The sequence below is a fragment of the Entelurus aequoreus genome, linkage group LG04 (assembly GCF_033978785.1).
Source record: "Entelurus aequoreus isolate RoL-2023_Sb linkage group LG04, RoL_Eaeq_v1.1, whole genome shotgun sequence".
Lineage (NCBI taxonomy): Eukaryota > Metazoa > Chordata > Actinopteri > Syngnathiformes > Syngnathidae > Entelurus > Entelurus aequoreus.
The window spans coordinates 38,823,147-38,833,842 of NC_084734.1; positions in this window are offsets into that span (position 1 = coordinate 38,823,147).

Consider the following 10,696-nt stretch of genomic DNA (forward strand, 5'->3'; position numbering starts at 1 on the left):
ACAGTGGCTTGAATAAACAAAAAACTTACGTGGTAAGAAAAGAGCAGCATGAACTATGACCTGGACAGAGTAAGCAGCGTGTCAAGAGTGCAGAGCAAGAATGTGATGTCGCCAGGCTGACCAACAGAAAATGAAAAGCTTAAATAACACAGACATGATTAACAACAGGTGCGTGAGTGCAAATGAATCAGGTGTGTGACCTGAGGACAGGTGAAAACTAATGGTTGCTATGGTGACAAAACAATAGCGTGAAACCAGGAACTAAAAAGCGTCCAAAAAACAAACAGCACATGGCCAAACAAAAACATGATCAACACAGACATGACACATGGAATGACACAATGCTGTTGCTAAGTAATTACATCAATGTAAGGGAAAAAAACAGCATTGTGATAAAAGGGACACCCTTTTGAAATTGTATTGTCATTATTTACTATTGTGGTTATTGTTCTCTGGCGGTGCAATAGTACACTCTTCTGTGTTTCGGGGCAAAGTGTGTGGGTTCAATTTCTGGCAAGACTTGTGTCACGACGGGCGTCTGGTTAAAAAACAAAGCCAAATTATCATGTAGTTGTCTCACTGTACAAATAACAGAGCCATTTTTGTTTGCAGGTGCCATTTTTCTTGATGGATTCGGACCTTTACCAAGTTTTCTTTGTTGTCTGGGTTATGTCCTAGTGCGCACCTGTGGTTAATTTAGTCTGTAGAACATGCTGCAGGTCAATAAAACACACAACAATCCATACACCATCAAAATAAATCAATTTTACAAGACTTTATATCAGAGCACCTACATGACCTTTGACCCCATCAACCTTAAGAAACTTGAATGGACGCAATACATGTTTCCTTGTAAATAGTTTCACAAACAGTTAATGCTAAAAAATGCTTTACAATTTTTGCTGGAGTTTTGCAGGTGCTAGCCCCTGTTGGCGCGAATAGTATTTTACAATAACACAACCAATTGTAATAGAATAAACTGGGGATGTAACTGTATCAAAATCTCACGGTACGATATTATCACGGTATTAAGCCCATGGTATGATATTATTGTAGTATATATATATATATATATATATATATATATATATATATATATATATATATATATATATATATATATATATATATGTATATATATATATATATATATATATATATATATATATATATATATATATGTATATATATATATATATATATATATACATATATATATATATATATATATATATATATATATATATATATATATATATATATATATATATATATATATATATATATATATATATATATATATATATATATATATATTAGGGGTGTGGGAAAAAATCGATTCGAATTCGAATCACGATTCTCACGTTGTGCGATTCAGAATCAATTCTCATTTTTTTTAAATCGATTTTTTAATTTTATTTATTTATTTAATTTTTTAAAATTTATTATAAGTTTTTTTTTAAATTTAATCAATCAATCCAACAAAACAATACACAGCAATACCATAACAATGCAATCCAATTCCAAAACCAAACGCGACCCAGCAACACTCGGAACTGCAATAAACAGAGCAATTGAGAGGAGACACAAACACGACACAGAACAAACCAAAAGTAGTGAAACAAAAATGAATATTATCAACAACAGTATCAATATTAGTTACAATTTCAACATAGCAGTGATTAAAAATCCCTCCTTGACATTATCATTAGACATTTATAAAAATAAAAATAAATGAACAATAGTGTCACAGTGGCTTACACTTGCATCGCATCTCATAAACTTGACAACACACTGTGTCCAATATTTTCACAAAGATAAAATAAGTCATATTTTTGGTTCATTTAATAGTTAAAACAAATTTACATTATTGCAATCAGTTGATAAAACATTGTCCTTTACAATTATAAAAGCTTTTTACAAAAATCTACTACTCTGCTTGCATGTCAGCAGACTGGGGTAGATCCTGCTGAAATCCTATGTATTGAATGAATAGAGAATCGTTTTGAATCGGGAAAAAAATCGTTTTTGAATCGAGAATCGTGTTGAATTGAAAAAAAAAAATCGATTTTGAATCGAATCGTGACCCCAAGAATCGATATTGAATCGAATCGTGGGACACCCAAAGATTCACAAGTGTCTTTAAACTGACAATATAAACATCCAGTGTAACAAATGTAAAACAACAATGTTAGTGTTAGTGTTAGTGTCTTTCAACTTTTAACTCCACCAAAACAGTGTCCCCTGTAGTGGACATCTTATATCACTTTGGAAAATACTGATTCACAGAAAACGTAGCAGAAAATGTAACTATTACAAATGTAGATAACTAACAAATTGGCCTCCTTTGCACCAAATATATTTTCTGGGTGGTGGTTTATCAAGTAGCTTCTCATAGTACTTGTGTTCCCCACAGTGCAGTGGCGCTGAGAAACAACCAATCTTATTTGCAGTGACGGGCAAGCTACTTGGAAACTGTAGTAAGCTAAGCTACAAGTTACTCTCATTTAAATGTAGCTAAGCTACAGGGGAAGATGTCCCCGGAGAAATGTAGCAAGCTACACGGCAAAGGTAAGCTTGTTACATCAAAGCTGCATTGAATGGCATTCATATCTATGGACCCACTTGTATAATATCAATGTTAATGTAACTGAGAGTGTACAAATGGACCCAATAAGTGTCTATTACTATTAACTATCTGTCATTTAGCTGGGGACACCCTAAAACTACCCCTAGGGCTCCCCGCACCCCACTGTATGTATTTATTTTAGTTTGCCTTTTTTTTTTTTTTGCCCACCCCTATAATGTTATTAATTTTCTCTACCTGAGGTAAAAATCAAAATATAGCTTGACAAAAAAAAGCAAGGACTTGTGTGTTCCATCGAGAGGAGCCAGGTGAGTCCACGGGGAAGACCCAGGACACGTCTCCCAGTTGGCAAAGGAATGCCTGGGGATCTCCCAGGAGGAGCTGGATGAAGTGGCTGGGGAGAGGGAAGGCTGGGCTTCTCTGCTTAGGCTGCTTCCCCCGCGACCCGACCTCGGATAAGTGGAAAAAGAGGGATGGATGGATGGATGCCTGCCGAGAGCAAATAAAAGCGATCTGCAGGCCGAAAATGCCCCCAGGTCGCACTTACGACACACCTTCGTAACCATCACCTAGATGTGTATGCTAAATTGGACACGTTTTTTTCTTGCCCTGATGTGGGATCTGAGCCGAGGATGTCAATGTGGCTTGTGCAGCCCTTGAGACACTTGTGATTAAGGGCTATATAAATAAACTTTGATTGATTGATTGACTCAACACAGTTTTTAGGGTGGCCACAATTTTACCCTGGAACCGATTTTTTTTCCAAATCGAAACAAATTGAAGGATGAGTCAAACTAGTCAGTCCTCTCGTCATGTCTTTCCGCTCATCAGCCGGTAGTTTTTGGCTTCCCTGCGTGTCCCTACACATCCCTGTCATTCCCAGCTTCATCACCTCCATCAGACCTAAACCAACCCGAGGTTGTTTGTGTCCCAACATGTCATCCCATTGGAAAGGTATGAAGGCCATCACAGGCTTCAACAATAAAGCCAAACTGCTGGATGGGGGTGCAGATAGAGCCAACGAGCTGAATTTGTTTTTCAACAGATGTAGCAACGCACCTCTTACTGGCCCTCCCCCCAAAACTCCTGTTCTCACACCTCCACCTCCCCCTCCTTTACCTGCCACAGCCGTTTCCCCCCCCCCCCCCCTCTCCCCTCCCCCACTTCCACCCCCACTGAGAAAGCCAGCCCGGTGTGTCTGACACCTGGACTTGTAAGACGGCAGCTGGAGAAAGTCAATCCAGCTAAGTCAGCAGGCCCTGACCGAGTCAACCCCTGGGTCCTGAAGACTTGCGCTGCTCAGCTAACTGGGATCCTGCACTTCATCTTCAACCTGAGTCTGAAGCTAGAACGGATACCAGTGCTATGGAAAACATCCTGCATAGTGCCGGTGCCCAAGAAGCCCATCCCACCGAGCTCAAATGACTTCAGACCTGTTGCCCTGACGTCCCAGGTCATGAAGGTCCTCGAGAGACTTGTGCTGGATCAGCTGAGGCCACTGGTGGCTCCTTCCCTGGATCCTCTACAGTTTGCATATCAGCCCCATGTAGGAGTGGACGATGCTGTTATCTACCTGCTGCATCATGCTCACTCTCACCTGGATGGTGGGAAGGGCACTGTGAGGATCATGTTTTTTGATTTCTCCAGTGCCTTTAACACCATTCAGCCAATTCTGATGAGTGACAAGTTGCTCAGGATGGGTGTCAGTTCATCCATTGTCTCCTGGATCACTGATTACTTGTCTGACAGGCCCCAGTTTGTGCGACTGGGGAGCTCCGTGTCGGATACTGTGGTCAGTGGTGTAGGTGCTCCACAGGGGACCGTCCTGTCTCCTTTCCTGTTCACCCTGTACACCTCAGACTTCCAGTATAGTTCCAGGTCCTGCCACCTGCAGAAATACTCTGACGACTCTGCTGTGGTCGGGTGTATCGGAGAGGGACGGGAATTGGAGTACAGGACACTGATCGCTGACTTTGTGGAGTGGTCTCAGGCGAACCATCTGGTCCTTAATGTGGACAAGACCAAGGAGCTGGTCATCGACTTCAGGAAGAGAGTGACCCCGGTGGAGCCCATCAAGATCCAGGGCTGGGAGGTGGCAGTGGTGGAGCAGTACAAGTACCTGGGAGTCCACTTGAACAGCAGACTGGACTGGAAGGACAATTGCAAAGCTGTTTACAAGAAGGGCATGAGCAGACTCTTTTTCCTGAGGAAGCTTAGGTCATTCAATGTGTGCAGCAAGCTGTTGGAGATCTTTTATCAGTCTGTTGTGGCCAGTGCACTGTACTTCGCAGTGGTTTGTTGGGTGAGCAGCACCAGCAAAAGGGACTCAAACCGGATTGATAATCTGATCCGGAAAGCTGGCCAAACTATTGGCACGCAATTGGAGGCGTTTGTGTCAGTGAGGGACAGGAGGTCACTGGACAAACTGCTGGCCATCATGGACAATCCTTCCCACCCACTCCACCTGACAATTAAGGGACATCGGAGTTCATACTCCAACAGGCTCCTTCAACTTCCTTCCCGCACTGTGCGATTCAAGAACTCCTTCATTCCACACTCCATCCAGCTGTATAATCACTCGCCATACAGCAATAGATGACATCTGCCTATTACCTGACACCTGACATGTTAGCTACTTCTCTTTGTTTATAATGTCTATTTTCTATTTCCTGCTGGACCTACTCTCCATTTTATGCTGCTGCTGTCATATAGACTGTATATACTGTAATATTGTACATGGTCATTGGTTTATATTGTATATATGTTATAGACATAATATAATATATCTGTATATAAATTATTCTGTACACATATTATGTATATATTCGTATATACATAATATAGATTTTTTATAGCTATATTAGTCTATTTATACCTGCATTGTCCTTTCCATCATTGTAACTGAGCTACTGTGTTGAACAATTTCCCTTGTGGATCATTAAAGTTTGTCTAAGTCTAAGTCTAAGTCTAAGTCTAAGTCCCGACTGGGCCCAGAACCACACAACATTGCAACATGCTATAACATAACTATTATGGCCTTGTAAGATAGAGCAACACAGGATTAGTTTGTATGTGTGTGACATTTTATATGTGTATATATTAACGTGTTAATGCGTGTGATTAATACAAAAAATATTGCGTTACTATAAATTAATGAAGATTAATCACAGTGTTTGTTTTGAACGGCGGAAGGCAGTGCTCATTGCACAGTAGTGATGGGATCGGCAGTTCTTTTGACTGTACTGAATCACTAGAATCAGTTCCTTAAAATGATTCGTTCAAAAAATTTGTTCACCGAACCCCCCCCCCCCAAAATAAAAAAATAGGAGGAGGGGGGGCGTGCGTAGTACAGTACAGTGCAGACATTCGTGGGAGAAGCAGCAAATAGGCGCCCACACAACACTACCGCCCCTCCCTGAATCACGTTCGCGAACGACACAACACTAAGGGGGCGCCCCTTAGTACAGTACGTAGTACAGTACAGTGCAGACATTCGCGGGAGAAGCAGCAAATAGGGTGAACGCGAGTCCCCACGCACTGCGTAGGGACTCACGTTAATCTAACAACAACAACAGTTGCAGTAGAAGGGATAATAATAATAATAATGATAATAATAATAATAATATGAATCAGAATTGATCCCCAAGGAGAAATTTATTTTTGTTACAATAACTGTGTAAATAATAGCCTATGTATGTGTACATACATTAGTTATTATTTTTATTTTAAATCTTCTCAAAACAGCCTGCCCTACACTTTACCCCCCGCCAGTAGACTGCTAGTAGACTAGTAGTCTACTCTCATAACTTTATGTGTTGAGATAATGGGGACGTGTGTTTGTTTTCATGTAGCTTGTTTTCATGGGATCGGCAGTTCTTTTGACTGTACTGAATCACTAGAATCAGTGACTGACACAGCACCACACTGTGGCCGCAGTTCAGTACGTGAACCGAATCACTTCTGCAGTTCTTTTGACTGTACGAATCACTAGAATCAATGACTGACACAGCGCCACACTGTGGCCGCAGTTCAGTATGTGAACCGAATCACTTCTGCAGTTCTTTTGACTGTACGAATCACTAGAATCAGTGACTGACACAGCGCCACACTGTGGCCGCAGTTCAGTACGTGAACCGAATCACTTCTGCAGTTCTTTTGACTGTACGAATCACTAGAATCAGTGACTGACACAGCGCCACACTGTGGCCGCAGTTCAGTACGTGAACCGAATCACTTCTGCAGTTCTTTTGACTGTACGAATCACTAGAATCAGTGACTGACACAGCACCACACTGTGGCCGCAGTTCAGTATGTGTACCGAATCACTTCTGCAGCAGCAGTACAGTTTAATTGCAAATCAGCATTATTATAATGATGATGATAGCTACTAAACAACATTAACAACAACAGTTGCAGTAGAATGGATAATAATATTTATAATAATAATAATATGATTTAGAATTGATCCCCAAGGAGAAATTTATTTTTGTTACAATAACTGTGTAAATAATAGCCTATGTATGTGTACATACATTAGTTATTATTTTAATTTTAAATCTTCTCAAAACAGCCTGCCCTACACTTTACCCCTCCGCCCCCGCAGAGCAGAGAGCGAGAGCGTTGTCGTTCACTGAGTGATTCATGTCGTTAATCGGCGGTGAACGAATCATTCGCTCAGTCCCTCCCCCCGCCCTCTCATTGGCTGCGTCGTTCGCCGACGTCGAGGGTTCAGTGAGTCACAGAATGCGCCAGTTCCACTCATACCGGCATGGTCGCGGCGGAGCTCAACTGAACTGAGAAAGGAACGAATCAGTTCATGAAGTGATTCGGTTCAGTACGTTCACTCAAAAGATTCGTTCTTTTGAACGAATCGTTCGCGAACGACACAACACTATTGTACGGGCAGCGATAGTGGGATGATAGATAGCTCGATGTGCTCTGTGCCCTTTAAAACAAACTGCGATGGCACTTTAGATAAAAATGAGGTTCATTTCTGTCTTGCCTCTTGGTGAGGGTGGTCTTTTTCCCACCTTTTTAAGGAGCGCCCTAAGTGGCTGATCCGTTGGCGGTCCCGTCTTGTCTCCCTGTAACGTATTCTGCTCTTAGCGGGATTGTGCCGAAAATGTAATTTCAGTTCTTATGTGTCTTGTACATGTTAAGAATGGACAAATAAAGCGCTCTGCTCTGCTCTCTCTGTCCTGAGTTAGTTAATATTGCAACAACATACGTTCCTGTCATCGGCGCACATAAAGTACAAAATAGCATCCTAAAGCGAAACATGAACGTGAAGGTGGCGTCGCTACGTGGACAGCAGAGGACAACAAACGATGCTGGCTGAATTTATCTGCGTTTACCACAGATAAATAAACAATAGTTTTTCGAAGGAGGACATATAGGACATTAACATCTGTAAAGACCAAGTGCTGCAAGATGTTGTCCATGTTGCCAACTAACGTCGTACAAACTAAAGGTAGGGTGTACAAAAAAGAGATCAGTGCTATCATCTAAAAAAATGTATTAGCTTGTATGTGTAAATTAAGTTTTGTAATTGGGTGAAGCCCAGCAGAAAAGACAGAGGGAATCGAGAGGCAAGTTCTATATTGACAACTGTCACGTCTCTCGTCAACACTCAAGCTTCTTGTCAATGCACCTTTTCTCACACACACAGTTTCTGCTTTACAATAACAGCGCAAACACGTCACATCCAATCCAACATCACAAACAATGTGAAAAATTGCTTACATTTGTTTAAACAACTGGTGAAACTACGGAATAGTAAATGCAGATGTAAATGGTGCACCACGTAAAGTAGTTTATGGATGTCGATATTCCATTATCTATTAATATACTGTACATCTGTACCTAGTTTGCTATATTATTGCAGACACTTTCAAAATGTGCACTTAATTCCTACTAGCAAATAAATGTATCTCATATGTATCTGTAGTGGATTGTCCGAAGCTTAAACAGGCAACAAAAGTAGTTTAGTACAACAAATTTATTTACCCATTATCAGAAGTGCAGGTTGAATTAAGTTGGCCGTGCAGACAGACCACATGTTACTCCGGAGTAAACAAGACACACACAAGCCAAAATCACTGTCGAGTTCCGGTCTTCTGCCATTTTTTATATGTCTCTTGTGCGTCATTGTTTGTTATCTAATGCGTCATGATTGTTTTGTTTTGGTTTTGTCTGTTCCAAAACAACCTTGTATCTCTTAGTCATATTTGGAAATTCTAAACATTCTGTAGACAGGTTGGCACAACTCCATATTCACCTTTGTCCCACTGGCACAGAATAGAAGAGAAATTAAATGAGCGTACATTCTTGATAGACATGCAATATAGGTCAAAGGTCAGAAATTCTACTACATACCCGCCTTCCAGGGTCTTAAGACCCTGGACCAAAACAATTTCTGATGTAGACCACTAAGTTAAATCTCTACCACAGATAGAGGCAAAAACCTCAATGTTTTTATACGAGGCAAAAATTCCGTCTATGACCCTCCTTCAGAGCGATCGCTGTTACCAGCCTGCAGTAAAACCATCTCACAGAACACAATTAGTGGCCTACCCTTTGATTTAGTAAAGGAATTACAAATACTTTGATCATGAACATCATTGAACATAAATAGATGAATGTATATAGACTTATGACTGTAAGACATTTGCAAAAATATTTTTCCCGGCATTTGCAATGGATGTAGTTACCAATATTGTTAATTACCAATTAATTTTGAACACACAACTGAATTTCGTATGAGTCCATGTTCGATTAGTGCTCGTATAGATGGCTCGGTGGTGCCTCAGGCTGGTGGCCTGCCGACACCTCGTTGGGCTTTTTTTTTTTTTTTAAATGTCCTGCCCAGCTTCTCGGGCAAATCATATAGCAGATGTAGATGCCCATATCGGCTGTTCAGATTTACTTTACAAAAGAGAAGTGTAGGATACTTCTCTTGTTGCCTTACTTGTATTTTGACTTTATTAAATGTATTTATATTATCATTTGGTGCAGCCGGGCCGGAGCAGGAGGGGATAGAAAGAGAGAAAAAGGAAGACAGAGGGGGGAATTGTGGGGACAAGAGGGGGATTAGACAGAGAGACAAAAACAACAACAGCAAACACAACAACAACAGAGCAACATCAGCAAATACGACATGTACAAATATGATGGTAAAAGTAATAGCAAATAAGCAGTTAGCGAAAATAAAAATAAAAATACAGAAATGACAATGAGCATTATTACACTAAAAATGGAGCAATATGAATACCAATAGAAATAGTGCTATTGATAATAAACAATACCAATACTTTACCTTTATTATCAACAATACAATTGTTCAAATGCAACAATACATATACGTAATGATAACTTGAGATACAAAAGAATGCAGAAAAATGGAGGGGAAGAAAGAGAAGCAACCTACATTAACCTTGTAGATTGTTATAGTAACAATAGGTTAAGCTTTGTCAGTGTGCCATGTGTTATACCCAGTTTACCCTAGGGCAACAACGTTAATATATGTTTGATGAAACGTGATTATGTGCATGAGTGTATGTGTGCATATGTACTTGTATATGTACAGTATGTGTATATGTGTGCTTGTACAGTGAATGTATATGTACAGTATGTGTATATGTGTGTACAGCGAATGTATATGTACAGTATGTGTATACAGTATGTGTGTTTGAACAGTGAATGTATATGTACAGTATGTGTATATGTGTGTTTGTACAGTGAATGTATATGTACAGTATATGTATGTGTGTGTTTGTACAGTGAATGTATATGTGTAGTATGTGTATGTGTGTGTTTGTACAGTGAGTGTATATGTACAGTATGTGTATATGTATGTTTTTACAGTGAATGTATATGTACAGTGTGTGTATACAGTATGTTTGTATAATGAATGTGCGTGTGGATGTACGAACTTTGAGTGTGTAAATATGTACTGTATTTATTTGTATATGTATGTGGGAGCGTAGGTACCTATGTATGTCTGTATGTATGTGTGTGAGTATATGTGAATTTGCATGTACAATACATTTGACTCCCAGTGTGTGCGGGAGCCAGAGTACGGCCCCAGCCTCCCCGAGAGCCCATCCCACA